The 27,352-nt window shown below is 36.8% G+C and overlaps 22 non-coding genes across 22 annotated transcripts; all 22 read left to right on the forward strand.

Moving 5' to 3' along the window:
• Window positions 1-779: 779 nt before the first annotated feature.
• Window positions 780-850, forward strand: trnag-gcc (transfer RNA glycine (anticodon GCC)). Its single transcript has one exon. It is a non-coding gene; the product is annotated as a tRNA-Gly (tRNA).
• A 780-nt stretch (window positions 851-1,630) lies between these two features.
• On the forward strand, window positions 1,631-1,701 carry trnag-gcc (transfer RNA glycine (anticodon GCC)). Its single transcript has one exon. It is a non-coding gene; the product is annotated as a tRNA-Gly (tRNA).
• Window positions 1,702-2,481: 780 nt separating this feature from the next.
• trnag-gcc (transfer RNA glycine (anticodon GCC)) lies at window positions 2,482-2,552 on the forward strand. Its single transcript has one exon. It is a non-coding gene; the product is annotated as a tRNA-Gly (tRNA).
• Window positions 2,553-3,333: 781 nt separating this feature from the next.
• On the forward strand, window positions 3,334-3,404 carry trnag-gcc (transfer RNA glycine (anticodon GCC)). Its single transcript has one exon. It is a non-coding gene; the product is annotated as a tRNA-Gly (tRNA).
• A 781-nt stretch (window positions 3,405-4,185) lies between these two features.
• On the forward strand, window positions 4,186-4,256 carry trnag-gcc (transfer RNA glycine (anticodon GCC)). The gene has a single exon. It is a non-coding gene; the product is annotated as a tRNA-Gly (tRNA).
• Window positions 4,257-5,037: 781 nt separating this feature from the next.
• Window positions 5,038-5,108, forward strand: trnag-gcc (transfer RNA glycine (anticodon GCC)). The gene has a single exon. It is a non-coding gene; the product is annotated as a tRNA-Gly (tRNA).
• Window positions 5,109-6,740: 1,632 nt separating this feature from the next.
• On the forward strand, window positions 6,741-6,812 carry trnag-gcc (transfer RNA glycine (anticodon GCC)). Its single transcript has one exon. It is a non-coding gene; the product is annotated as a tRNA-Gly (tRNA).
• A 1,632-nt stretch (window positions 6,813-8,444) lies between these two features.
• trnag-gcc (transfer RNA glycine (anticodon GCC)) lies at window positions 8,445-8,516 on the forward strand. Its single transcript has one exon. It is a non-coding gene; the product is annotated as a tRNA-Gly (tRNA).
• Window positions 8,517-10,148: 1,632 nt separating this feature from the next.
• Window positions 10,149-10,219, forward strand: trnag-gcc (transfer RNA glycine (anticodon GCC)). The gene has a single exon. It is a non-coding gene; the product is annotated as a tRNA-Gly (tRNA).
• Window positions 10,220-10,999: 780 nt separating this feature from the next.
• Window positions 11,000-11,070, forward strand: trnag-gcc (transfer RNA glycine (anticodon GCC)). Its single transcript has one exon. It is a non-coding gene; the product is annotated as a tRNA-Gly (tRNA).
• A 781-nt stretch (window positions 11,071-11,851) lies between these two features.
• On the forward strand, window positions 11,852-11,923 carry trnag-gcc (transfer RNA glycine (anticodon GCC)). Its single transcript has one exon. It is a non-coding gene; the product is annotated as a tRNA-Gly (tRNA).
• Window positions 11,924-12,703: 780 nt separating this feature from the next.
• Window positions 12,704-12,775, forward strand: trnag-gcc (transfer RNA glycine (anticodon GCC)). Its single transcript has one exon. It is a non-coding gene; the product is annotated as a tRNA-Gly (tRNA).
• A 780-nt stretch (window positions 12,776-13,555) lies between these two features.
• Window positions 13,556-13,626, forward strand: trnag-gcc (transfer RNA glycine (anticodon GCC)). The gene has a single exon. It is a non-coding gene; the product is annotated as a tRNA-Gly (tRNA).
• A 781-nt stretch (window positions 13,627-14,407) lies between these two features.
• trnag-gcc (transfer RNA glycine (anticodon GCC)) lies at window positions 14,408-14,478 on the forward strand. The gene has a single exon. It is a non-coding gene; the product is annotated as a tRNA-Gly (tRNA).
• Window positions 14,479-16,110: 1,632 nt separating this feature from the next.
• On the forward strand, window positions 16,111-16,181 carry trnag-gcc (transfer RNA glycine (anticodon GCC)). The gene has a single exon. It is a non-coding gene; the product is annotated as a tRNA-Gly (tRNA).
• A 780-nt stretch (window positions 16,182-16,961) lies between these two features.
• Window positions 16,962-17,032, forward strand: trnag-gcc (transfer RNA glycine (anticodon GCC)). Its single transcript has one exon. It is a non-coding gene; the product is annotated as a tRNA-Gly (tRNA).
• Window positions 17,033-17,812: 780 nt separating this feature from the next.
• On the forward strand, window positions 17,813-17,883 carry trnag-gcc (transfer RNA glycine (anticodon GCC)). Its single transcript has one exon. It is a non-coding gene; the product is annotated as a tRNA-Gly (tRNA).
• A 1,626-nt stretch (window positions 17,884-19,509) lies between these two features.
• Window positions 19,510-19,580, forward strand: trnag-gcc (transfer RNA glycine (anticodon GCC)). The gene has a single exon. It is a non-coding gene; the product is annotated as a tRNA-Gly (tRNA).
• A 1,709-nt stretch (window positions 19,581-21,289) lies between these two features.
• On the forward strand, window positions 21,290-21,360 carry trnag-gcc (transfer RNA glycine (anticodon GCC)). The gene has a single exon. It is a non-coding gene; the product is annotated as a tRNA-Gly (tRNA).
• Window positions 21,361-24,004: 2,644 nt separating this feature from the next.
• Window positions 24,005-24,075, forward strand: trnag-gcc (transfer RNA glycine (anticodon GCC)). Its single transcript has one exon. It is a non-coding gene; the product is annotated as a tRNA-Gly (tRNA).
• Window positions 24,076-24,860: 785 nt separating this feature from the next.
• Window positions 24,861-24,931, forward strand: trnag-gcc (transfer RNA glycine (anticodon GCC)). The gene has a single exon. It is a non-coding gene; the product is annotated as a tRNA-Gly (tRNA).
• A 780-nt stretch (window positions 24,932-25,711) lies between these two features.
• trnag-gcc (transfer RNA glycine (anticodon GCC)) lies at window positions 25,712-25,782 on the forward strand. The gene has a single exon. It is a non-coding gene; the product is annotated as a tRNA-Gly (tRNA).
• The last annotated feature ends 1,570 nt before the right edge of the window (window positions 25,783-27,352 follow it).

The raw sequence follows: 27,352 nt of genomic DNA on the forward strand, positions 1-27,352 counted from the left end.
CAATGACTCCTTTTGTTTTGGTAGTTGTTTAAAGCCTTTCCGTCACCTTTCAGAACCTTCACTCTAAAAATGCCTTTTGGCTTTCTTGACGTTTCAATTTTTCTTAGTGTTTGTGTAATTGTTTTTCTATGCATATGGAAAAGATTCCACTTATGGCCCATCTGAAATTTTGGTTGGGTAATAAAATGATTTATAGGTTAATGTGATACAAGTCTCTCACTGCTGAGAGTCCTCCTTCTGATGCACAATATCATTCATAGCAAACATCGGTCATGGAAGAGTTTTCTCAAGTTCTTGCAAAATGGTTTCTTCCTGTTGGTGATGAATACACCTCTTCTTTGTGTAACCCCTAAAATTACAAATCACTTGGGAATGGAATCGTGCCAAGCTCGATGACAGACAGGATTCAGTAATACTCATTATTGGTCTGATCTTTGACATATTGTGAAGATGAAGGCAGGAAGTGTGACAATAAGGATTAGATCCAAAGCACTGAAAATGTCTTTTTCATTGGCATTCATTATTAAAAGCGTAGTGTATGTACGATAAATCCATCATAGTTTCCAGTATATTAACAGAAAATTAATAAAAATGCTTCTTTTCAAGCAATGGTGGTTCAGTATGTATGATAAAGTCATCATAGTTTCCAGTATTCGAACGGAAAAAAAAGGGTAAAAAAAAAATGCTTTTTTTCAAGCATTAGTGTTTAATTATGCATGACAAAGCCATCATAGTTTCCAGAATGGCAACGGAAAATTGCACAAAATGCTTGTTTTCATGCATTGGTGGTTCAGTGGTAGAATTCTCGCCTGCCACGCGGGAGACCCGGGTCCGATTCCCGGCCAATGCATTTAATGGCTTCTTTTGTTTTGGTAGTTGTTTAAAGCCTTTCCGTCACCATTCAGAACCTTCACTCTAAAAATGCCTTTTGGCTTTCTTGACGTTTCAATTTTTCTTAATGTTTGTCTAATTGTTTTTCTATGCATATGGAAAAGATTCCACTTACGGCCCATCTGAAATTTTGGTTGGGTAAGAAAATGATTTATAGGTTACTGTGATGCAAGTCTCTCAGTGCTGAGAGCCCTCCTTCTGATGCACAATATCATTCATAGCAAACATCGGTCATGGAAGAGTTTTCTCAAGTTCTTGCAAAATGGTTTCTTCCTGTTGGTGATGAAGACACCTCTTCTTTGTGTAACCCCTAAAATTACAAATTACTTGGGAATGGAATCATGCCAAGCTCGATGACAGACAGGATTCAGTAATACTCGTTATTGGTCTGATCTTTGACATATTGTGAAGATGTAGGCAGGAAGTGTGACAATAAGGATTAGATCCAAAGTACTGAAAATGTCTTTTTCATTGGCATTCATTATTAAAAGCGTAGTGTATGTACGATAAATCCATCATAGTTTCCAGTATATTAACAGAAAATTAATAAAAATGCTTCTTTTCAAGCAATGGTGGTTCAGTATGTATGATAAAGTCATCATAGTTTCCAGTATTCGAACGGAAAAAAAAGGGTAAAAAAAAATGCTTTTTTTCAAGCATTAGTGTTTAATTATGCATGACAAAGCCATCATAGTTTCCAGAATGGCAACGGAAAATTGCACAAAATGCTTGTTTTCATGCATTGGTGGTTCAGTGGTAGAATTCTCGCCTGCCATGCGGGAGACCCGGGTCCGATTCCCGGCCAATGCATTCAATGGCTTCTTTTGTTTTGGTAGTTGTTTAAAGCCTTTCCGTCACCTTTCAGAACCTTCACTCTAAAAATGCCTTTTGGCTTTCTTGACGTTTCAATTTTTCTTAGTGTTTGTGTAATTGTTTTTCTATGCATATGGAAAAGATTCCACTTATGGCCCGTCTGAAATTTTGGTTGGGTAAGAAAATGATTTATAGGTTACTGTGATGCAAGTCTGTCAGTGCTGAGAGCCCTCCTTCTGATGAACAATATCATTCATAGCAAACATCGGTCATGGAAGAGTTTTCTCAAGTTCTTGCAAAATGGTTTCTTCCTGTTGGTGATGAAGACACCTCTTCTTTGTGTAACCCCTAAAATTACAAAGCACTAGGGAATGGAATCGTGCCAAGCTCGATGACAGACAGGATTCAGTAATACTCATTATTGGTCTGATCTTTGACATATTGTGAAGATGAAGGCAAGAAGTGTGACAATAAGTATTAGATCCAAAGCACTGAAAATGTCTTTTTCATTGGCATTCATTATTAAAAGCGTAGTGTATGTACGATAAATCCATCATAGTTTCCAGCATATTAACAGAAAATTAATATAAATGCTTCTTTTCAAGCAATGGTGGTTCAGTATGTATGATAAAGTCATCATAGTTTCCAGTATTCGAACGGAAAAAAAAGGGTAAAAAAAAATGCTTTTTTTCAAGCATTAGTGTTTAATTATGCATGACAAAGCCATCATAGTTTCCAGAATGGCAACGGAAAATTGCACAAAATGCTTGTTTTCATGCATTGGTGGTTCAGTGGTAGAATTCTCGCCTGCCACGCAGGAGGCCTGGGTCCGATTCCCGGCCAATGCATTCAATGACTCCTTTTGTTTTGGTAGTTGTTTAAAGCCTTTCCGTCACCTTTCAGAACCTTCACTCTAAAAATGCCTTTTGGCTTTCTTGACGTTCCAATTTTTCTTAGTGTTTGTGTAATTGTTTTTCTATGCATATGGAAAAGATTCCACTTATGGCCCATCTGAAATTTTGGTTGGGTAATAAAATGATTTATAGGTTAATGTGATACAAGTCTCTCACTGCTGAGAGTCCTCCTTCTGATGCACAATATCATTCATAGCAAACATCGGTCATGGAAGAGTTTTCTCAAGTTCTTGCAAAATGGTTTCTTCCTGTTGGTGATGAATACACCTCTTCTTTGTGTAACCCCTAAAATTACAAATCACTTGGGAATGGAATCGTGCCAAGCTCGATGACAGACAGGATTCAGTAATACTCATTATTGGTCTGATCTTTGACATATTGTGAAGATGAAGGCAGGAAGTGTGACAATAAGGATTAGATCCAAAGCACTGAAAATGTCTTTTTCATTGGCATTCATTATTAAAAGCGTAGTGTATGTACGATAAATCCATCATAGTTTCCAGTATATTAACAGAAAATTAATAAAAATGCTTCTTTTCAAGCAATGGTGGTTCAGTATGTATGATAAAGTCATCATAGTTTCCAGTATTCGAACGGAAAAAAAAGGGTAAAAAAAAAATGCTTTTTTTCAAGCATTAGTGTTTAATTATGCATGACAAAGCCATCATAGTTTCCAGAATGGCAACGGAAAATTGCACAAAATGCTTGTTTTCATGCATTGGTGGTTCAGTGGTAGAATTCTCGCCTGCCACGCGTGAGACCCGCGTCCGATTCCCGGCCAATGCATTTAATGGCTTCTTTTGTTTTGGTAGTTGTTTAAAGCCTTTCCGTCACCATTCAGAACCTTCACTCTAAAAATGCCTTTTGGCTTTCTTGACGTTTCAATTTTTCTTAATGTTTGTCTAATTGTTTTTCTATGCATATGGAAAAGATTCCACTTACGGCCCATCTGAAATTTTGGTTGGGTAAGAAAATGATTTATAGGTTACTGTGATGCAAGTCTCTCAGTGCTGAGAGCCCTCCTTCTGATGCACAATATCATTCATAGCAAACATCGGTCATGGAAGAGTTTTCTCAAGTTCTTGCAAAATGGTTTCTTCCTGTTGGTGATGAAGACACCTCTTCTTTGTGTAACCCCTAAAATTACAAATTACTTGGGAATGGAATCATGCCAAGCTCGATGACAGACAGGATTCAGTAATACTCGTTATTGGTCTGATCTTTGACATATTGTGAAGATGTAGGCAGGAAGTGTGACAATAAGGATTAGATCCAAAGTACTGAAAATGTCTTTTTCATTGGCATTCATTATTAAAAGCGTAGTGTATGTACGATAAATCCATCATAGTTTCCAGTATATTAACAGAAAATTAATAAAAATGCTTCTTTTCAAGCAATGGTGGTTCAGTATGTATGATAAAGTCATCATAGTTTCCAGTATTCGAACGGAAAAAAAAGGGTAAAAAAAAAATGCTTTTTTTCAAGCATTAGTGTTTAATTATGCATGACAAAGCCATCATAGTTTCCAGAATGGCAACGGAAAATTGCACAAAATGCTTGTTTTCATGCATTGGTGGTTCAGTGGTAGAATTCTCGCCTGCCACGCGTGAGACCCGCGTCCGATTCCCGGCCAATGCATTTAATGGCTTCTTTTGTTTTGGTAGTTGTTTAAAGCCTTTCCGTCACCATTCAGAACCTTCACTCTGAAAATGCCTTTTGGCTTTCTTGACGTTTCAATTTTTCTTAGTGTTTGTGTAATTGTTTTTCTATGCATATGGAAAAGATTCCACTTATGGCCCATCTGAAATTTTGGTTGGGTAATAAAATGATTTAGAGGTTAATGTGATACAAGTCTCTCACTGCTGAGAGTCCTCCTTCTGATGCACAATATCATTCATAGCAAACATCGGTCATGGAAGAGTTTTCTCAAGTTCTTGCAAAATGGTTTCTTCCTGTTGGTGATGAATACACCTCTTCTTTGTGTAACCCCTAAAATTACAAATCACTTGGGAATGGAATCGTGCCAAGCTCGATGACAGACAGGATTCAGTAATACTCATTATTGGTCTGATCTTTGAAATATTGTGAAGATGAAGGCAGGAAGTGTGACAATAAGGATTAGATCCAAAGCACTGAAAATGTCTTTTTCATTGGCATTCATTATTAAAAGCGTAGTGTATGTATGATAAATCCATCATAGTTTCCAGTATATTAACAGAAAATTAATAAAAATGCTTCTTTTCAAGCAATGGTGGTTCAGTATGTATGATAAAGTCATCATAGTTTCCAGTATTCGAACGGAAAAAAAAGGGTAAAAAAAAAATGCTTTTTTTCAAGCATTAGTGTTTAATTATGCATGACAAAGCCATCATAGTTTCCAGAATGGCAACGGAAAATTGCACAAAATGCTTGTTTTCATGCATTGGTGGTTCAGTGGTAGAATTCTCGCCTGCCACGCGTGAGACCCGCGTCCGATTCCCGGCCAATGCATTTAATGGCTTCTTTTGTTTTGGTAGTTGTTTAAAGCCTTTCCGTCACCTTTCAGAACCTTCACTCTAAAAATGCCTTTTGGCTTTCTTGACGTTTCAATTTTTCTTAGTGTTTGTCTAATTGTTTTTCTATGCATATGGAAAAGATTCCACTTATGGCCCATCTGAAATTTTGGTTGGGTAATAAAATGATTTATAGGTTACTGTGATGCAAGTCTCTCAGTGCTGAGAGCCCTCCTTCTGATGCACAATATCATTCATAGCAAACATCGGTCATGGAAGAGTTTTCTCAAGTTCTTGCAAAATGGTTTCTTCCTGTTGGTGATGAAGACACCTCTTCTTTGTGTAACCCCTAAAATGACAAATTACTTGGGAATGGAATCATGCCAAGCTCGATGACAGACAGGATTCAGTAATACTCATTATTGGTCTGATCTTTGACATATTGTGAAGATGTAGGCAGGAAGTGTGACAATAAGGAATAGATCCAAAGTACTGAAAATGTCTTTTTCATTGGCATTCATTATTAAAAGCGTAGTGTATGTACGATAAATCCATCATAGTTTCCAGTATATTAACAGAAAATTAATAAAAATGCTTCTTTTCAAGCAATGGTGGTTCAGTATGTATGATAAAGTCATCATAGTTTCCAGTATTCGAACGGAAAAAAAAGGGTAAAAAAAAATGCTTTTTTTCAAGCATTAGTGTTTAATTATGCATGACAAAGCCATCATAGTTTCCAGAATGGCAACGGAAAATTGCACAAAATGCTTATTTTCATGCATTGGTCGTTCAGTGGTACAATTCTCGCCTGCCACGCGGGAGACCCGGGGTCTGATTCCCGGCCAATGCATTCAATGACTCCTTTTGTTTTGGTAGTTGTTTAAAGCCTTTCCGTCACCTTTCAGAACCTTCACTCTAAAAATGCCTTTTGGCTTTCTTGACGTTTCAATTTTTCTTAGTGTTTGTGTAATTGTTTTTCTATGCATATGGAAAAGATTCCACTTATGGCCCATCTGAAATTTTGGTTGGGTAATAAAATGATTTATAGGTTAATGTGATACAAGTCTCTCACTGCTGAGAGTCCTCCTTCTGATGCACAATATCATTCATAGCAAACATCGGTCATGGAAGAGTTTTCTCAAGTTCTTGCAAAATGGTTTCTTCCTGTTGGTGATGAAGACACCTCTTCTTTGTGTAACCCCTAAAATTACAAATTACTTGGGAATGGAATCATGCCAAGCTCGATGACAGACAGGATTCAGTAATACTCATTATTGGTCTGATCTTTGACATATTGTGAAGATGTAGGCAGGAAGTGTGACAATAAGGATTAGATCCAAAGTACTGAAAATGTCTTTTTCATTGGCATTCATTATTAAAAGCGTAGTGTATGTACGATAAATCCATCATAGTTTCCAGTATATTAACAGAAAATTAATAAAAATGCTTCTTTTCAAGCAATGGTGGTTCAGTATGTATGATAAAGTCATCATAGTTTCCAGTATTCGAACGGAAAAAAAAGGGTAAAAAAAAATGCTTTTTTTCAAGCATTAGTGTTTAATTATGCATGACAAAGCCATCATAGTTTCCAGAATGGCAACGGAAAATTGCACAAAATGCTTATTTTCATGCATTGGTGGTTCAGTGGGAGAATTCTCGCCTGCCACGCGGGAGACCCGGGGTCTGATTCCCGGCCAATGCATTCAATGACTCCTTTTGTTTTGGTAGTTGTTTAAAGCCTTTCCGTCACCTTTCAGAACCTTCACTCTAAAAATACCTTTTGGCTTTCTTGACGTTTCAATTTTTCTTAGTGTTTGTGTAATTGTTTTTCTATGCATCTGGAAAAGATTCCACTTATGGCCCGTCTGAAATTTTGGTTGGGTAAGAAAATGATTTATAGGTTAATGTGATACAAGTCTCTCACTGCTGAGAGTCCTCCTTCTGATGCACAATATCATTCATAGCAAACATCGGTCATGGAAGAGTTTTCTCAAGTTCTTGCAAAATGGTTTCTTCCTGTTGGTGATGAATACACCTCTTCTTTGTGTAACCCCTAAAATTACAAATCACTTGGGAATGGAATCGTGCCAAGCTCGATGACAGACAGGATTCAGTAATACTCATTATTGGTCTGATCTTTGACATATTGTGAAGATGAAGGCAGGAAGTGTGACAATAAGGATTAGATCCAAAGCACTGAAAATGTCTTTTTCATTGGCATTCATTATTAAAAGCGTAGTGTATGTACGATAAATCCATCATAGTTTCCAGCATATTAACAGAAAATTAATAAAAATGCTTCTTTTCAAGCTATGGTGGTTCAGTATGTATGATAAAGTCATCATAGTTTCCAGTATTCGAACGGAAAAAAAAGGGTAAAAAAAAAATGCTTTTTTTCAAGCATTAGTGTTTAATTATGCATGACAAAGCCATCATAGTTTCCAGAATGGCAACGGAAAATTGCACAAAATGCTTGTTTTCATGCATTGGTGGTTCAGTGGTAGAATTCTCGCCTGCCACGCATGAGACCCGCGTCTGATTCCCGGCCAATGCATTTAATGGCTTCTTTTGTTTTGGTAGTTGTTTAAAGCCTTTCCGTCACCTTTCAGAACCTTCACTCTAAAAATGCCTTTTGGCTTTCTTGACGTTTCAATTTTTCTTAGTGTTTGTGTAATTGTTTTTCTATGCATATGGAAAAGATTCCACTTATGGCCCATCTGAAATTTTGGTTGGGTAATAAAATGATTTATAGGTTACTGTGATGCAAGTCTCTCAGTGCTGAGAGCCCTCCTTCTGATGCACAATATCATTCATAGCAAACATCGGTCATGGAAGAGTTTTCTCAAGTTCTTGCAAAATGGTTTCTTCCTGTTGGTGATGAAGACACCTCTTCTTTGTGTAACCCCTAAAATTACAAATTACTTGGGAATGGAATCATGCCAAGCTCGATGACAGACAGGATTCAGTAATACTCATTATTGGTCTGATCTTTGACATATTGTGAAGATGTAGGCAGGAAGTGTGACAATAAGGAATAGATCCAAAGTACTGAAAATGTCTTTTTCATTGGCATTCATTATTAAAAGCGTAGTGTATGTACGATAAATCCATCATAGTTTCCAGTATATTAACAGAAAATTAATAAAAATGCTTCTTTTCAAGCAATGGTGGTTCAGTATGTATGATAAAGTCATCATAGTTTCCAGTATTCGAACGGAAAAAAAAGGGTAAAAAAAAATGCTTTTTTTCAAGCATTAGTGTTTAATTATGCATGACAAAGCCATCATAGTTTCCAGAATGGCAACGGAAAATTGCACAAAATGCTTATTTTCATGCATTGGTGGTTCAGTGGTACAATTCTCGCCTGCCACGCGGGAGACCCGGGGTCTGATTCCCGGCCAATGCATTCAATGACTCCTTTTGTTTTGGTAGTTGTTTAAAGCCTTTCCGTCACCTTTCAGAACCTTCACTCTAAAAATGCCTTTTGGCTTTCTTGACGTTTCAATTTTTCTTAGTGTTTGTGTAATTGTTTTTCTATGCATATGGAAAAGATTCCACTTATGGCCCATCTGAAATTTTGGTTGGGTAATAAAATGATTTATAGGTTAATGTGATACAAGTCTCTCACTGCTGAGAGTCCTCCTTCTGATGCACAATATCATTCATAGCAAACATCGGTCATGGAAGAGTTTTCTCAAGTTCTTGCAAAATGGTTTCTTCCTGTTGGTGATGAAGACACCTCTTCTTTGTGTAACCCCTAAAATTACAAATTACTTGGGAATGGAATCATGCCAAGCTCGATGACAGACAGGATTCAGTAATACTCATTATTGGTCTGATCTTTGACATATTGTGAAGATGTAGGCAGGAAGTGTGACAATAAGGATTAGATCCAAAGTACTGAAAATGTCTTTTTCATTGGCATTCATTATTAAAAGCGTAGTGTATGTACGATAAATCCATCATAGTTTCCAGTATATTAACAGAAAATTAATAAAAATGCTTCTTTTCAAGCAATGGTGGTTCAGTATGTATGATAAAGTCATCATAGTTTCCAGTATTCGAACGGAAAAAAAAGGGTAAAAAAAAATGCTTTTTTTCAAGCATTAGTGTTTAATTATGCATGACAAAGCCATCATAGTTTCCAGAATGGCAACGGAAAATTGCACAAAATGCTTATTTTCATGCATTGGTGGTTCAGTGGTACAATTCTCGCCTGCCACGCGGGAGACCCGTGGTCTGATTCCCGGCCAATGCATTCAATGGCTCCTTTTGTTTTGGTAGTTGTTTAAAGCCTTTCCGTCACCTTTCAGAACCTTCACTCTAAAAATGCCTTTTGGCTTTCTTGACGTTTCAATTTTTCTTAGTGTTTGTGTAATTGTTTTTCTATGCATATGGAAAAGATTCCACTTATGGCCCATCTGAAATTTTGGTTGGGTAATAAAATGATTTATAGGTTAATGTGATACAAGTCTCTCACTGCTGAGAGTCCTCCTTCTGATGCACAATATCATTCATAGCAAACATCGGTCATGGAAGAGTTTTCTCAAGTTCTTGCAAAATGGATTCTTCTTGTTGGTGATGAAGACACCTCTTCTTTGTGTAACCCCTAAAATTACAAAGCACTAGGGAATGGAATCGTGCCAAGCTCGACGACAGACAGGATTCAGTAATACTCATTATTGGTCTGATCTTTGACATATTGTGAAGATGAAGGCAAGAAGTGTGACAATAAGTATTAGATCCAAAGCACAGAAAATGTCTTTTTCATTGGCATTCATTATTAAAAGCGTAATGTATGTACGATAAATCCATCATAGTTTCCAGTATATTAACAGAAAATTAATAAAAATGCTTCTTTTCAAGCAATGGTGGTTCAGTATGTATGATAAAGTCATCATAGTTTCCAGTATTCGAACGGGAAAAAAAGGGTAAAAAAAAATGCTTTTTTTCAAGCATTAGTGTTTAATTATGCATGACAAAGCCATCATAGTTTCCAGAATGGCAACGGAAAATTGCACAAAATGCTTACTTTCATGCATTGGTGGTTCAGTGGTAGAATTCTGGCCTGCCACGCGGGAGACCCGGGTATGATTCCCGGCCAATGCATTCAACGACTCCTTTTTTTTTGGTAGTTGTTTAAAGCCTTTCCGTCACCTTTCAGAACCTTCACTCTAAAAATGCCTTTTGGCTTTCTTGACGTTTCAAATTTTCTTAATGTTTGTGTAATTGTTTTTCTATGCATATGGAAAAGATTCCACTTATGGCCCATCTGAAATTTTGGTTGGGTAAGAAAATGATTTATAGGTTAATGTGATGCAAGTCTCTCAGTGCTGAGAGCCCTCCTTCTGATGCACAATATCATTCATAGCAAACATCGGTCATGGAAGAGTTTTCTCAAGTTCTTACAAAATGGTTTCTTCCTGTTGGTGATGAAGACACCTCTTCTTTGTGTAACCCCTAAAATTACAAATTACTTGGGAATGGAATCGTGCCAAGCTCGATGACAGACAGGATTCAGTAATACTCATTATTGGTCTGATCTTTGACATATTGTGAAGATGTAGGCAGGAAGTGTGACAATAAGGATTAGATCCAAAGTACTGAAAATGTCTTTTTCATTGGCATTCATTATTAAAAGCGTAGTGTATGTATGATAAATCCATCATAGTTTCCAGTATATTAACAGAAAATTAATAAAAATGCTTCTTTTCAAGCAAAGGTGGTTCAGAATGTATGATAAAGTCATCATAGTTTCCAGTATTCGAACGGAAAAAAAAGGGTAAAAAAAAATGCTTTTTTTCAAGCATTAGTGTTTAATTATGCATGACAAAGCCATCATAGTTTCCAGAATGGCAACGGAAAATTGCACAAAATGCTTGTCTTCATGCATTGGTGGTTCAGTGGTAGAATTCTCGCCTGCCACGCGTGAGACCCGGGTCCGATTCCCGGCCAATGCATTTAATGGCTTCTTTTGTTTTGGTAGTTGTTTAAAGCCTTTCCGTCACCTTTCAGAACCTTCACTCTAAAAATGCCTTTTGGCTTTCTTGACGTTTCAATTTTTCTTAGTGTTTGTCTAATTGTTTTTCTATGCATATGGAAAAGATTCCACTTATGGCCCATCTGAAATTTTGGTTGGGTAAATAAAATGATTTATAGGTTACTGTGATGCAAGTCTCTCAGTGCTGAGAGCTCTCCTTCTGATGCACAATATCATTCATAGCAAACATCGGTCATGGAAGAGTTTTCTCAAGTTCTTACAAAATGGTTTCTTCCTGTTGGTGATGAAGACACCTCTTCTTTGTGTAACCCCTAAAATTACAAATTACTTGGGAATGGAATCGTGTCAAGCTCGATGACAGACAGGATTCAGTAATACTCATTATTGGTCTGATCTTTGACATATTGTGAAGATGTAGGCAGGAAGTGTGACAATAAGGATTAGATCCAAAGTACTGAAAATGTCTTTTTCATTGGCATTCATTATTAAAAGCGTAGTGTATGTACGATAAATCCATCATAGTTTCCAGTATATTAACAGAAAATTAATAAAAATGCTTCTTTTCAAGCAATGGTGGTTCAGTATGTATGATAAAGTCATCATAGTTTCCAGTATTCGAACGGAAAAAAAAGGGTAAAAAAAAATGCTTTTTTTCAAGCATTAGTGTTTAATTATGCATGACAAAGCCATCATAGTTTCCAGAATGGCAACGGAAAATTTCACAAAATGCTTATTTTCATGCATTGGTGGTTCAGTGGGAGAATTCTCGCCTGCCACGCGGGAGACCCGGGGTCTGATTCCCGGCCAATGCATTCAATGACTCCTTTTGTTTTGGTAGTTGTTTAAAGCCTTTCCGTCACCTTTCAGAACCTTCACTCTAAAAATGCCTTTTGGCTTTCTTGACGTTTCAATTTTTCTTAGTGTTTGTGTAATTGTTTTTCTATGCATATGGAAAAGATTCCACTTATGGCCCGTCTGAAATTTTGGTTGGGTAAGAAAATGATTTATAGGTTAATGTGATACAAGTCTCTCACTGCTGAGAGTCCTCCTTCTGATGCACAATATCATTCATAGCAAACATCGGTCATGGAAGAGTTTTCTCAAGTTCTTGCAAAATGGTTTCTTCCTGTTGGTGATGAATACACCTCTTCTTTGTGTAACCCCTAAAATTACAAATCACTTGGGAATGGAATCGTGCCAAGCTCGATGACAGACAGGATTCAGTAATACTCATTATTGGTCTGATCTTTGACATATTGTGAAGATGTAGGCAGGAAGTGTGACAATAAGGATTAGATCCAAAGTACTGAAAATGTCTTTTTCATTGGCATTCATTATTAAAAGCGTAGTGTATGTACGATAAATCCATCATAGTTTCCAGTATATTAACAGAAAATTAATAAAAATGCTTCTTTTCAAGCAATGGTGGTTCAGTATGTATGATAAAGTCATCATAGTTTCCAGTATTCGAACGGAAAAAAAAGGGTAAAAAAAAATGCTTTTTTTCAAGCATTAGTGTTTAATTATGCATGAAAAAGCCATCATAGTTTCCAGAATGGCAATGGAAAATTGCACAAAATGCTTATTTTCATGCATTGGTGGTTCAGTGGTACAATTCTCGCCTGCCATGCGGGAGACCCGGGGTCTGATTCCCGGCCAATGCATTCAATGACTCCTTTTGTTTTGGTAGTTGTTTAAAGCCTTTCCGTCACCTTTCAGAACCTTCACTCTAAAAATGCCTTTTGGCTTTCTTGACGTTTCAATTTTTCTTAGTGTTTGTGTAATTGTTTTTCTATGCATATGGAAAAGATTCCACTTATGGCCCATCTGAAATTTTGGTTGGGTAATAAAATGATTTATAGGTTACTGTGATGCAAGTCTCTCAGTGCTGAGAGCCCTCCTTCTGATGCACAATATCATTCATAGCAAACATCGGTCATGGAAGAGTTTTCTCAAGTTCTTGCAAAATGGTTTCTTCCTGTTGGTGATGAAGACACCTCTTCTTTGTGTAACCCCTAAAATTACAAATTACTTGGGAATGGAATCATGCCAAGCTCGATGACAGACAGGATTCAGTAATACTCATTATTGGTCTGATCTTTGACATATTGTGAAGATGTAGGCAGGAAGTGTGACAATAAGGATTAGATCCAAAGTACTGAAAATGTCTTTTTCATTGGCATTCATTATTAAAAGCGTAGTGTATGTACGATAAATCCATCATAGTTTCCAGTATATTAACAGAAAATTAATAAAAATGCTTCTTTTCAAGCAATGGTGGTTCAGTATGTATGATAAAGTCATCATAGTTTCCAGTATTCGAACGGAAAAAAAAGGGTAAAAAAAAATGCTTTTTTTCAAGCATTAGTGTTTAATTATGCATGACAAAGCCATCATAGTTTCCAGAATGGCAACGGAAAATTGCACAAAATGCTTATTTTCATGCATTGGTGGTTCAGTGGTACAATTCTCGCCTGCCACGCGGGAGACCCGGGTCCGATTCCCGGCCAATGCATTTAATGGCTTCTTTTGTTTTGGTAGTTGTTTAAAGCCTTTCCGTCACCTTTCAGAACCTTCACTCTAAAAATGCCTTTTGGCTTTCTTGACGTTTCAATTTTTCTTAGTGTTTGTCTAATTGTTTTTCTATGCATATGGAAAAGATTCCACTTATGGCCCATCTGAAATTTTGGTTGGGTAAATAAAATGATTTATAGGTTACTGTGATGCAAGTCTCTCAGTGCTGAGAGCTCTCCTTCTGATGCACAATATCATTCATAGCAAACATCGGTCATGGAAGAGTTTTCTCAAGTTCTTACAAAATGGTTTCTTCCTGTTGGTGATGAAGACACCTCTTCTTTGTGTAACCCCTAAAATTACAAATTACTTGGGAATGGAATCATGCCAAGCTCGATGACAGACAGGATTCAGTAATACTCATTATTGGTCTGATCTTTGACATATTGTGAAGATGTAGGCAGGAAGTGTGACAATAAGGATTAGATCCAAAGTACTGAAAATGTCTTTTTCATTGGCATTCATTATTAAAAGCGTAGTGTATGTACGATAAATCCATCATAGTTTCCAGTATATTAACAGAAAATTAATAAAAATGCTTCTTTTCAAGCAATGGTGGTTCAGTATGTATGATAAAGTCATCATAGTTTCCAGTATTCGAACGGAAAAAAAAGGGTAAAAAAAAATGCTTTTTTTCAAGCATTAGTGTTTAATTATGCATGACAAAGCCATCATAGTTTCCAGAATGGCAACGGAAAATTGCACAAAATGCTTATTTTCATGCATTGGTGGTTCAGTGGTACAATTCTCGCCTGCCACGCGGGAGACCCGGGTCCGATTCCCGGCCAATGCATTTAATGGCTTCTTTTGTTTTGGTAGTTGTTTAAAGCCTTTCCGTCACCTTTCAGAACCTTCACTCTAAAAATGCCTTTTGGCTTTCTTGACGTTTCAATTTTTCTTAGTGTTTGTCTAATTGTTTTTCTATGCATATGGAAAAGATTCCACTTATGGCCCATCTGAAATTTTGGTTGGGTAAATAAAATGATTTATAGGTTACTGTGATGCAAGTCTCTCAGTGCTGAGAGCTCTCCTTCTGATGCACAATATCATTCATAGCAAACATCGGTCATGGAAGAGTTTTCTCAAGTTCTTACAAAATGGTTTCTTCCTGTTGGTGATGAAGACACCTCTTCTTTGTGTAACCCCTAAAATTACAAATTACTTGGGAATGGAATCGTGTCAAGCTCGATGACAGACAGGATTCAGTAATACTCATTATTGGTCTGATCTTTGACATATTGTGAAGATGAAGGCAGGAAGTGTGACAATAAGGATTAGATCCAAAGCACTGAAAATGTCTTTTTCATTGGCATTCATTATTAAAAGCATAGTGTATGTACGATAAATCCATCATAGTTTCCAGTATATTAACAGAAAATTAATAAAAATGCTTCTTTTCAAGCAATTGTGGTTCAGTATGTATGATAAAGTCATCATAGTTTCCAGTATTCGAACGGAAAAAAAAGGGTAAAAAAAAATGCTTTTTTTCAAGCATTAGTGTTTAATTATGCATGACAAAGGCATCATAGTTTCCAGAATGGCAACGGAAAATTGCACAAAATGCTTGTTTTCATGCATTGGTGGTTCAGTGGTAGAATTCTGGCCTGCCACGCGGGAGACCCGGGTATGATTCCTGGCCAATGCATTCAACGACTCCTTTTGTTTTGGTAGTTGTTTAAAGCCTTTCCGTCACCTTTCAGAACCTTCACTCTAAAAATGGCTTTTGGCTTTCTTGACGTTTCAAATTTTCTTACTGTTTGTGTAATTGTTTTTCTATGCATATGGAAAAGATTCCACTTATGGCCCATCAGAAATTTTGGTTGGGTAAGAAAATGATTTATAGGTTAATGTGATGCAAGTCTCTCAGTGCTGAGAGCCCTCCTTCTGATGCACAATATCATTCATAGCAAACATCGGTCATGGAAGAGTTTTCTCAAGTTCTTACAAAATGGTTTCTTCCTGTTGGTGATGAAGACACCTCTTCTTTGTGTAACCCCTAAAATTACAAATTACTTGGGAATGGAATCGTGCCAAGCTCGATGACAGACAGGATTCAGTAATACTCATTATTGGTCTGATCTTTGACATATTGTGAAGATGAAGGCAGGAAGTGTGACAATAAGGATTAGATCCAAAGCACTGAAAATGTCTTTTTCATTGGCATTCATTATTAAAAGCGTAGTGTATGTACGATAAATCCATCATAGTTTCCAGTATATTAACAGAAAATTAATAAAAATGCTTCTTTTCAAGCATTTGTGTTTCAGTATGTATGATAAAGTCATCATAGTTTCCAGTATTCGAACGGAAAAAAAAGGGTAAAAAAAAATGCTTTTTTTCAAGCATTAGTGTTTAATTATGCATGACAAAGCAATCATAGTTTCCAGAATGGCAACGGAAAATTGCACAAAATGCTTATTTTCATGCATTGGTGGTTCAGTGGTAGAATTCTCGCCTGCCACGCGGGAGGCCCGGGTCCGATTCCCGGCCAATGCATTCAATGACTCCTTTTGTTTTGGTAGTTGTTTAAAGCCTTTCCGTCACCTTTCAGAACCTTCACTCTAAAAATGCCTTTTGGCTTTCTTGACGTTTCAATTTTTCTTAGTGTTTGTGTAATTGTTTTTCTATGCATATGGAAAAGATTCCACTTATGGCCCATCTGAAATTTTGGTTGGGTAATAAAATGATTTATAGCTTACTGTGATGCAAGTCTGTCAGTGCTGAGAGCCCTCCTTCTGATGCACAATATCATTCATAGCAAACATCGGTCATGGAAGAGTTTTCTCAAGTTCTTGCAAAATGGTTTCTTCCTGTTGGTGATGAAGACACCTCTTCTTTGTGTAACCCCTAAAATTACAAATCACTTGGGAATGGAATCGTGCCAAGCTCGATGACAGACAGGATTCAGTAATACTCATTATTGGTCTGATCTTTGACATATTGTAAAGATGAAGGCAGGAAGTGTGACAATAAGGATTAGATCCAAAGCACTGAAAATGTCTTTTTCATTGGCATTCATTATTAAAAGCGTAGTGTATGTACGATAAATCCATCATAGTTTCCAGCATATTAACAGAAAATTAATAAAAATGCTTCTTTTCAAGCAATGGTGGTTCAGTATGTATGATAAAGTCATCATAGTTTCCAGTATTCGAACGGGAAAAAAAGGGTAAAAAAAAATGCTTTTTTTCAAGCATTAGTGTTTAATTATGCATGACAAAGCCATCATAGTTTCCAGAATGGCAACGGAAAATTGCACAAAATGCTTATTTTCATGCATTGGTGGTTCAGTGGTAGAATTCTCGCCTGCCACGCGGGAGACCCGGGTCAGATTCCCGGCCAATGCATTTAATGGCTTCTTTTGTTTTGGTAGTTGTTTAAAGCCTTTCCGTCACCTTTCAGAACCTTCACTCTAAAAATGCCTTTTGGCTTTCTTAACGTTTCAATTTTTCTTAGTGTTTGTGTAATTGTTTTTCTATGCATATGGAAAAGATTCCACTTATGGCCCATCTGAAATTTTGGTTGGGTAATAAAATGATTTATAGCTTACTGTGATGCAAGTCTGTCAGTGCTGAGAGCCCTCCTTCTGATGCACAATATCATTCATAGCAAACATCGGTCATGGAAGAGTTTTCTCAAGTTCTTGCAAAATGGTTTCTTCCTGTTGGTGATGAAGACACCTCTTCTTTGTGTAACCCCTAAAATTACAAATCACTTGGGAATGGAATCGTGCCAAGCTCGATGACAGACAGGATTCAGTAATACTCATTATTGGTCTGATCTTTGACATATTGTGAAGATGAAGGCAGGAAGTGTGACAATAAGGATTAGATCCAAAGCACTGAAAATGTCTTTTTCATTGGCATTCATTATTAAAAGCATAGTGTATGTACGATAAATCCATCATAGTTTCCAGCATATTAACAGAAAATTAATAAAAATGCTTCTTTTCAAGCAATGGTGGTTTAGTATGTATGATAAAGTCATCATAGTTTCCAGTATTCGAACGGGAAAAAAAGGGTAAAAAAAAATGCTTTTTTTCAAGCATTAGTGTTTAATTATGCATGACAAAGCCATCATAGTTTCCAGAATGGCAACGGAAAATTGCACAAAATGCTTATTTTCATGCATTGGTGGTTCAGTGGTAGAATTCTCGCCTGCCACGCGGGAGACCCGGGTCCGATTCCCGGCCAATGCATTCAATGACTCCTTTTGTTTTGGTAGTTGTTTAAAGCCTTTCCGTCACCTTTCAGAACCTTCACTCTAAAAATGCCTTTTGGCTTTCTTGACGTTTCAAATTTTCTTAGTGTTTGTGTAATTGTTTTTCTATGCATATGGAAAAGATTCCACTTATGGCCCATCTGAAATTTTGGTTGGGTAAGAAAATGATTTATAGGTTAATGTGATGCAAGTCTCTCAGTGCTGAGAGCCCTTCTTCTGATGCACAATATCATTCATAGCAAACATCGTTCATGGAAGAGTTTTCTCAAGTTCTTGCAAAATGGATTCTTCCTGTTGGTGATGAAGACACCTCTTCTTTGTGTAACCCCTAAAATTACAAATCACTTGGGAATGGAATCTTGCCAAGCTCGATGACAGACAGGATTCAGTAATACTCATTATTGGTCTGATCTTTGACACATTGTGAAGATGAAGGCAGGAAGTGTGACAATAAGGATTAGATCCAAAGCACTGAAAATGTCTTTTTCATTGGCATTCATTATTAAAAGCGTAGTGTATGTACGATAAATCCATCATAGTTTCCAGCATATTAACAGAAAATTAATAAAAATGCTTCTTTTCAAGCAATGGTGGTTCAGTATGTATGATAAAGTCATCATAGTTTCCAGTATTCGAACGGAAAAAAAGGGTAAAAAAAAATGCTTTTTTTCAAGCATTAGTGTTTAATTATGCATGACAAAGCCATCATAGTTTCCAGAATGGCAACGGAAAATTGCACAAAATGCTTATTTTCATGCATTGGTGGTTCAGTGGTAGAATTCTGGCCTGCCACTCGGGACACCCGGGTCAGATTCCTGGCCAATGCATTCAATGACTCCTTTTGTTTTGGTAGTTGTTTAAAGCCTTTCCGTCACATTTCAGAACCTTCACTCTAAAAATGCCTTTTGACTTTCTTGACGTTTCACTTTTTCTTAGTGTATATCTAATTGTTTTTCTATGCATATGGAAAAAATTCCACTTATGGCCCATCTGAAATTTTGGTTGGGTAATAAAATGATTTATAGGTTACTGTGATGCAAGTCTGTCAGTGCTGAGAGCCCTCCTTCTGATGCACAATATCAGTCATAGCAAACATCGGTCAAGGAAGAGTTTTCTCAAATTCTTGCAAAATGGATTCTTCCTGTTGGTGATGAAGACACGTGTTCTTTGTGTAACCCCTAAAATCGCAAAGCACTTGGGAATGGAATCGTGCCAATTTCGATGACAGACAGGATTCAGTAATACTAATTATTGGTCTGATCTTTGACACACTGTGAACACGAAGGCAGGAAGTGTGCCAATAAGGATTAGACCAAAAGCACTGAAAATGTCTTTTTGATTGGCATTCATTATTAAAAGCATAGTGTATGTACGATAAATCCATCGTAGTTTCCAGTATTTGAGCAGAAAATTATTAAAAATTCTTGTTTTCAAGCACGGGTGGTTCAGTATATATGATAAAATCATCATAGTTTCGAGAACTCGAACGGAAAATTGGGTAAAAAAATGCTTCTTTTCAAGCATTAGTGTTTAATTATGCATGAGAAAACCATCATAGTTTCCAAAATTGCAACGGAAAATTGCACAAAATGCTTATTTTCATGCATTGGTGGTTCAGTGGTAGAATTCTCGCCTGCCACGCGGGAGACCCGGGTCCGATTCCCGGCCAATGCATTCAATGACTCCTTTTGTTTTGGTAGTTGTTTAAAGCCTTTCCGTCACCTTTCAGAACCTTCACTCTAAAAATGCCTTTTGGCTTTCTTGACGTTTCAAATTTTCTTAGTGTTTGTGTAATTGTTTTTCTATGCATATGGAAAAGATTCCACTTATGGCCCATCTGAAATTTTGGTTGGGTAAGAAAATGATTTATAGGTTAATGTGATGCAAGTCTCTCAGTGCTGAGAGCCCTTCTTCTGATGCACAATATCATTCATAGCAAACATCGTTCATGGAAGAGTTTTCTCAAGTTCTTGCAAAATGGATTCTTCCTGTTGGTGATGAAGACACCTCTTCTTTGTGTAACCCCTAAAATTACAAATCACTTGGGAATGGAATCTTGCCAAGCTCGATGACAGACAGGATTCAGTAATACTCATTATTGGTCTGATCTTTGACACATTGTGAAGATGAAGGCAGGAAGTGTGACAATAAGGATTAGATCCAAAGCACTGAAAATGTCTTTTTCATTGGCATTCATTATTAAAAGCGTAGTGTATGTACGATAAATCCATCATAGTTTCCAGCATATTAACAGAAAATTAATAAAAATGCTTCTTTTCAAGCAATGGTGGTTCAGTATGTATGATAAAGTCATCATAGTTTCCAGTATTCGAACGGAAAAAAAGGGTAAAAAAAAATGCTTTTTTTCAAGCATTAGTGTTTAATTATGCATGACAAAGCCATCATAGTTTCCAGAATGGCAACGGAAAATTGCACAAAATGCTTATTTTCATGCATTGGTGGTTCAGTGGTAGAATTCTGGCCTGCCACTCGGGACACCCGGGTCAGATTCCTGGCCAATGCATTCAATGACTCCTTTTGTTTTGGTAGTTGTTTAAAGCCTTTCCGTCACATTTCAGAACCTTCACTCTAAAAATGCCTTTTGACTTTCTTGACGTTTCACTTTTTCTTAGTGTATATCTAATTGTTTTTCTATGCATATGGAAAAAATTCCACTTATGGCCCATCTGAAATTTTGGTTGGGTAATAAAATGATTTATAGGTTACTGTGATGCAAGTCTGTCAGTGCTGAGAGCCCTCCTTCTGATGCACAATATCAGTCATAGCAAACATCGGTCAAGGAAGAGTTTTCTCAAATTCTTGCAAAATGGATTCTTCCTGTTGGTGATGAAGACACGTGTTCTTTGTGTAACCCCTAAAATCGCAAAGCACTTGGGAATGGAATCGTGCCAATTTCGATGACAGACAGGATTCAGTAATACTAATTATTGGTCTGATCTTTGACACACTGTGAACACGAAGGCAGGAAGTGTGCCAATAAGGATTAGACCAAAAGCACTGAAAATGTCTTTTTGATTGGCATTCATTATTAAAAGCATAGTGTATGTACGATAAATCCATCGTAGTTTCCAGTATTTGAGCAGAAAATTATTAAAAATTCTTGTTTTCAAGCACGGGTGGTTCAGTATATATGATAAAATCATCATAGTTTCGAGAACTCGAACGGAAAATTGGGTAAAAAAATGCTTCTTTTCAAGCATTAGTGTTTAATTATGCATGAGAAAACCATCATAGTTTCCAAAATTGCAACGGAAAATTGCACAAAATGCTTATTTTTAAGCATTGGTGGTTCAGTATGTATGATAAAGTCATCATAGTTTCCAGAATGGCAACGGAAAATTGCACAAAATGATGGTTTTCATGCATTGGTGGTTCAGTGGTAGAATTCTCGCCTGCCATGCGGGAGACCCGGGTCCGATTCCCGGCCAATGCATTCAATGGCTCCTTTTGTTTTGTTTTGTTAGTTGTTTAAAGCCTTTCCGTCACCTTTCAGAACCTTCACTCTAAAAATGCCTTTTGGCTTTCTTGACGTTTCAAATTTTCTTAGTGTTTGTGTAATTGTTTTTGTATGCATATGGAAAAGATTCCACTTATGGCCCATCTGAAATTTTGGTTGGGTAAGAAAATGATTTGTAGGTTAATGTGATGCAAGTCTCTCAGTGCTGAGAGCCCTTCTTCTGATGCACAATATCATTCATAGCAAACATCATTCATGGAAGAGTTTTCTCAAGTTCTTGCAAAATGGATTCTTCCTGTTGGTGATGAAGACACCTCTTCTTTGTGTAACCCCTAAAATTACAAATCACTTGGGAATGGAATCGTGCCAAGCTCGATGACAGACAGGATTCAGTAATACTCATTATTGGTCTGATCTTTGACACATTGTGAAGATGAAGGCAGGAAGTGTGACAATAAGGATTAGATCCAAAGCACTGAAAATGTCTTTTTCATTGGCATTCATTATTAAAAGCGTAGTGTATGTACGATAAATCCATCATAGTTTCCAGCATATTAACAGAAAATTAATAAAAATGCTTCTTTTCAAGCAATGGTGGTTCAGTATGTATGATAAAGTCATCATAGTTTCCAGTATTCGAACGGAAAAAAAGGGTAAAAAAAAATGCTTTTTTTCAAGCATTAGTGTTTAATTATGCATGACAAAGCCATCATAGTTTCCAGAATGGCAACGGAAAATTGCACAAAATGCTTATTTTCATGCATTGGTGGTTCAGTGGTAGAATTCTGGCCTGCCACTCGGGACACCCGGGTCAGATTCCTGGCCAATGCATTCAATGACTCCTTTTGTTTTGGTAGTTGTTTAAAGCCTTTCCGTCACATTTCAGAACCTTCACTCTAAAAATGCCTTTTGACTTTCTTGACGTTTCACTTTTTCTTAGTGTATATCTAATTGTTTTTCTATGCATATGGAAAAAATTCCACTTATGGCCCATCTGAAATTTTGGTTGGGTAATAAAATGATTTATAGGTTACTGTGATGCAAGTCTGTCAGTGCTGAGAGCCCTCCTTCTGATGCACAATATCAGTCATAGCAAACATCGGTCAAGGAAGAGTTTTCTCAAATTCTTGCAAAATGGATTCTTCCTGTTGGTGATGAAGACACGTGTTCTTTGTGTAACCCCTAAAATCGCAAAGCACTTGGGAATGGAATCGTGCCAATTTCGATGACAGACAGGATTCAGTAATACTAATTATTGGTCTGATCTTTGACACACTGTGAACACGAAGGCAGGAAGTGTGCCAATAAGGATTAGACCAAAAGCACTGAAAATGTCTTTTTGATTGGCATTCATTATTAAAAGCATAGTGTATGTACGATAAATCCATCGTAGTTTCCAGTATTTGAGCAGAAAATTATTAAAAATTCTTGTTTTCAAGCACGGGTGGTTCAGTATATATGATAAAATCATCATAGTTTCGAGAACTCGAACGGAAAATTGGGTAAAAAAATGCTTCTTTTCAAGCATTAGTGTTTAATTATCCATGAGAAAACCATCATAGTTTCCAAAATTGCAACGGAAAATTGCACAAAATGCTTATTTTTAAGCATTGGTGGTTCAGTATGTATGATAAAGTCATCATAGTTTCCAGAATGGCAACGGAAAATTGCACAAAATGATGGTTTTCATGCATTGGTGGTTCAGTGGTAGAATTCTGGCCTGCCACTCGGGACACCCGGGTCAGATTCCTGGCCAATGCATTCAATGACTCCTTTTGTTTTGGTAGTTGTTTAAAGCCTTTCCGTCACATTTCAGAACCTTCACTCTAAAAATGCCTTTTGACTTTCTTGACGTTTCACTTTTTCTTAGTGTATATCTAATTGTTTTTCTATGCATATGGAAAAAATTCCACTTATGGCCCATCTGAAATTTTGGTTGGGTAATAAAATGATTTATAGGTTACTGTGATGCAAGTCTGTCAGTGCTGAGAGCCCTCCTTCTGATGCACAATATCAGTCATAGCAAACATCGGTCAAGGAAGAGTTTTCTCAAATTCTTGCAAAATGGATTCTTCCTGTTGGTGATGAAGACACGTGTTCTTTGTGTAACCCCTAAAATCGCAAAGCACTTGGGAATGGAATCGTGCCAATTTCGATGACAGACAGGATTCAGTAATACTAATTATTGGTCTGATCTTTGAAACACTGTGAACACGAAGGCAGGAAGTGTGCCAATAAGGATTAGACCAAAAGCACTGAAAATGTCTTTTTGATTGGCATTCATTATTAAAAGCATAGTGTATGTACGATAAATCCATCGTAGTTTCCAGTATTTGAGCAGAAAATTATTAAAAATTCTTGTTTTCAAGCACGGGTGGTTCAGTATATATGATAAAATCATCATAGTTTCGAGAACTCGAACGGAAAATTGGGTAAAAAAATGCTTCTTTTCAAGCATTAGTGTTTAATTATGCATGAGAAAACCATCATAGTTTCCAAAATTGCAACGGAAAATTGCACAAAATGCTTATTTTTAAGCATTGGTGGTTCAGTATGTATGATAAAGTCATCATAGTTTCCAGAATGGCAACGGAAAATTGCACAAAATGATGGTTTTCATGCATTGGTGGTTCAGTGGTAGAATTCTCGCCTGCCATGCGGGAGACCCGGGTCCGATTCCCGGCCAATGCATTCAATGGCTCCTTTTGTTTTGTTTTGTTAGTTGTTTAAAGCCTTTCCGTCACCTTTCAGAACCTTCACTCTAAAAATGCCTTTTGGCTTTCTTGACGTTTCAATTTTTCTTAGTGTTTGTGTAATTGTTTTTCTATGCATATGGAAAAGATTCCACTTATGGCCCATCTGAAATTTTGGTTGGGTAATAAAATGATTTATAGCTTACTGTGATGCAAGTCTGTCAGTGCTGAGAGCCCTCCTTCTGATGCACAATATCATTCATAGCAAACATCGGTCATGGAAGAGTTTTCTCAAGTTCTTGCAAAATGGTTTCTTCCTGTTGGTGATGAAGACACCTCTTCTTTGTGTAACCCCTAAAATTACAAATCACTTGGGAATGGAATCGTGCCAAGCTCGATGACAGACAGGATTCAGTAATACTCATTATTGGTCTGATCTTTGACATATTGTGAAGATGAAGGCAGGAAGTGTGACAATAAGGATTAGATCCAAAGCACTGAAAATGTCTTTTTCATTGGCATTCATTATTAAAAGCGTAGTGTATGTACGATAAATCCATCATAGTTTCCAGCATATTAACAGAAAATTAATAAAAATGCTTCTTTTCAAGCAATGGTGGTTCAGTATGTATGATAAAGTCATCATAGTTTCCAGTATTCGAACGGGAAAAAAAGGGTAAAAAAAAATGCTTTTTTTCAAGCATTAGTGTTTAATTATGCATGACAAAGCCATCATAGTTTCCAGAATGGCAACGGAAAATTGCACAAAATGCTTATTTTCATGCATTGGTGGTTCAGTGGTAGAATTCTCGCCTGCCACGCAGGAGACCCGGGTCAGATTCCCGGCCAATGCATTTAATGGCTTCTTTTGTTTTGGTAGTTGTTTAAAGCCTTTCCGTCACCTTTCAGAACCTTCACTCTAAAAATGCCTTTTGGCTTTCTTGACGTTTCAATTTTTCTTAGTGTTTGTGTAATTGTTTTTCTATGCATATGGAAAAGATTCCACTTATGGCCCATCTGAAATTTTGGTTGGGTAATAAAATGATTTATAGCTTACTGTGATGCAAGTCTGTCAGTGCTGAGAGCCCTCCTTCTGATGCACAATATCATTCATAGCACACATCGGTCATGGAAGAGTTTTCTCAAGTTCTTGCAAAATGGTTTCTTCCTGTTGGTGATGAAGACACCTCTTCTTTGTGTAACCCCTAAAATTACAAATCACTTGGGAATGGAATCGTGCCAAGCTCGATGACAGACAGGATTCAGTAATACTCATTATTGGTCTGATCTTTGACATATTGTGAAGATGAAGGCAGGAAGTGTGACAATAAGGATTAGATCCAAAGCACTGAAAATGTCTTTTTCATTGGCATTCATTATTAAAAGCATAGTGTATGTACGATAAATCCATCATAGTTTCCAGCATATTAACAGAAAATTAATAAAAATGCTTCTTTTCAAGCAATGGTGGTTCAGTATGTATGATAAAGTCATCATAGTTTCCAGTATTCGAACGGGAAAAAAAGGGTAAAAAAAAATGCTTTTTTTCAAGCATTAGTGTTTAATTATGCATGACAAAGCCATCATAGTTTCCAGAATGGCAACGGAAAATTGCACAAAATGCTTATTTTCATGCATTGGTGGTTCAGTGGTAGAATTCTCGCCTGCCATGCGGGAGACCCGGGTCCGATTCCCGGCCAATGCATTCAATGACTCCTTTTGTTTTGGTAGTTGTTTAAAGCCTTTCCGTCACCTTTCAGAACCTTCACTCTAAAAATGCCTTTTGGCTTTCTTGACGTTTCAAATTTTCTTAGTGTTTGTGTAATTGTTTTTCTATGCATATGGAAAAGATTCCACTTATGGCCCATCTGAAATTTTGGTTGGGTAAGAAAATGATTTATAGGTTAATGTGATGCAAGTCTCTCAGTGCTGAGAGCCCTTCTTCTGATGCACAATATCATTCATAGCAAACATCGTTCATGGAAGAGTTTTCTCAAGTTCTTGCAAAATGGATTCTTCCTGTTGGTGATGAAGACACCTCTTCTTTGTGTAACCCCTAAAATTACAAATCACTTGGGAATGGAATCGTGCCAAGCTCGATGACAGACAGGATTCAGTAATACTCATTATTGGTCTGATCTTTGACACATTGTGAAGATGAAGGCAGGAAGTGTGACAATAAGGATTAGATCCAAAGCACTGAAAATGTCTTTTTCATTGGCATTCATTATTAAAAGCGTAGTGTATGTACGATAAATCCATCATAGTTTCCAGCATATTAACAGAAAATTAATAAAAATGCTTCTTTTCAAGCAATGGTGGTTCAGTATGTATGATAAAGTCATCATAGTTTCCAGTATTCGAACGGAAAAAAAGGGTAAAAAAAAATGCTTTTTTTCAAGCATTAGTGTTTAATTATGCATGACAAAGCCATCATAGTTTCCAGAATGGCAACGGAAAATTGCACAAAATGCTTATTTTCATGCATTGGTGGTTCAGTGGTAGAATTCTGGCCTGCCACTCGGGACACCCGGGTCAGATTCCTGGCCAATGCATTCAATGACTCCTTTTGTTTTGGTAGTTGTTTAAAGCCTTTCCGTCACATTTCAGAACCTTCACTCTAAAAATGCCTTTTGACTTTCTTGACGTTTCTCTTTTTCTTAGTGTATATCTAATTGTTTTTCTATGCATATGGAAAAAATTCCACTTATGGCCCATCTGAAATTTTGGTTGGGTAATAAAATGATTTATAGGTTACTGTGATGCAAGTCTGTCAGTGCTGAGAGCCCTCCTTCTGATGCACAATATCAGTCATAGCAAACATCGGTCAAGGAAGAGTTTTCTCAAATTCTTGCAAAATGGATTCTTCCTGTTGGTGATGAAGACACGTGTTCTTTGTGTAACCCCTAAAATCGCAAAGCACTTGGGAATGGAATCGTGCCAATTTCGATGACAGACAGGATTCAGTAATACTAATTATTGGTCTGATCTTTGACACACTGTGAACACGAAGGCAGGAAGTGTGCCAATAAGGATTAGACCAAAAGCACTGAAAATGTCTTTTTGATTGGCATTCATTATTAAAAGCATAGTGTATGTACGATAAATCCATCGTAGTTTCCAGTATTTGAGCAGAAAATTATTAAAAATTCTTGTTTTCAAGCACGGGTGGTTCAGTATATATGATAAAATCATCATAGTTTCGAGAACTCGAACGGAAAATTGGATAAAAAAATGCTTCTTTTCAAGCATTAGTGTTTAATTATGCATGAGAA

This window comes from Electrophorus electricus, chromosome 11 (genome assembly GCF_041902795.1).
Source record: "Electrophorus electricus isolate QZ-2024a chromosome 11, ASM4190279v1, whole genome shotgun sequence".
In the NCBI taxonomy this organism is placed as follows: Eukaryota; Metazoa; Chordata; class Actinopteri; order Gymnotiformes; family Gymnotidae; genus Electrophorus; species Electrophorus electricus.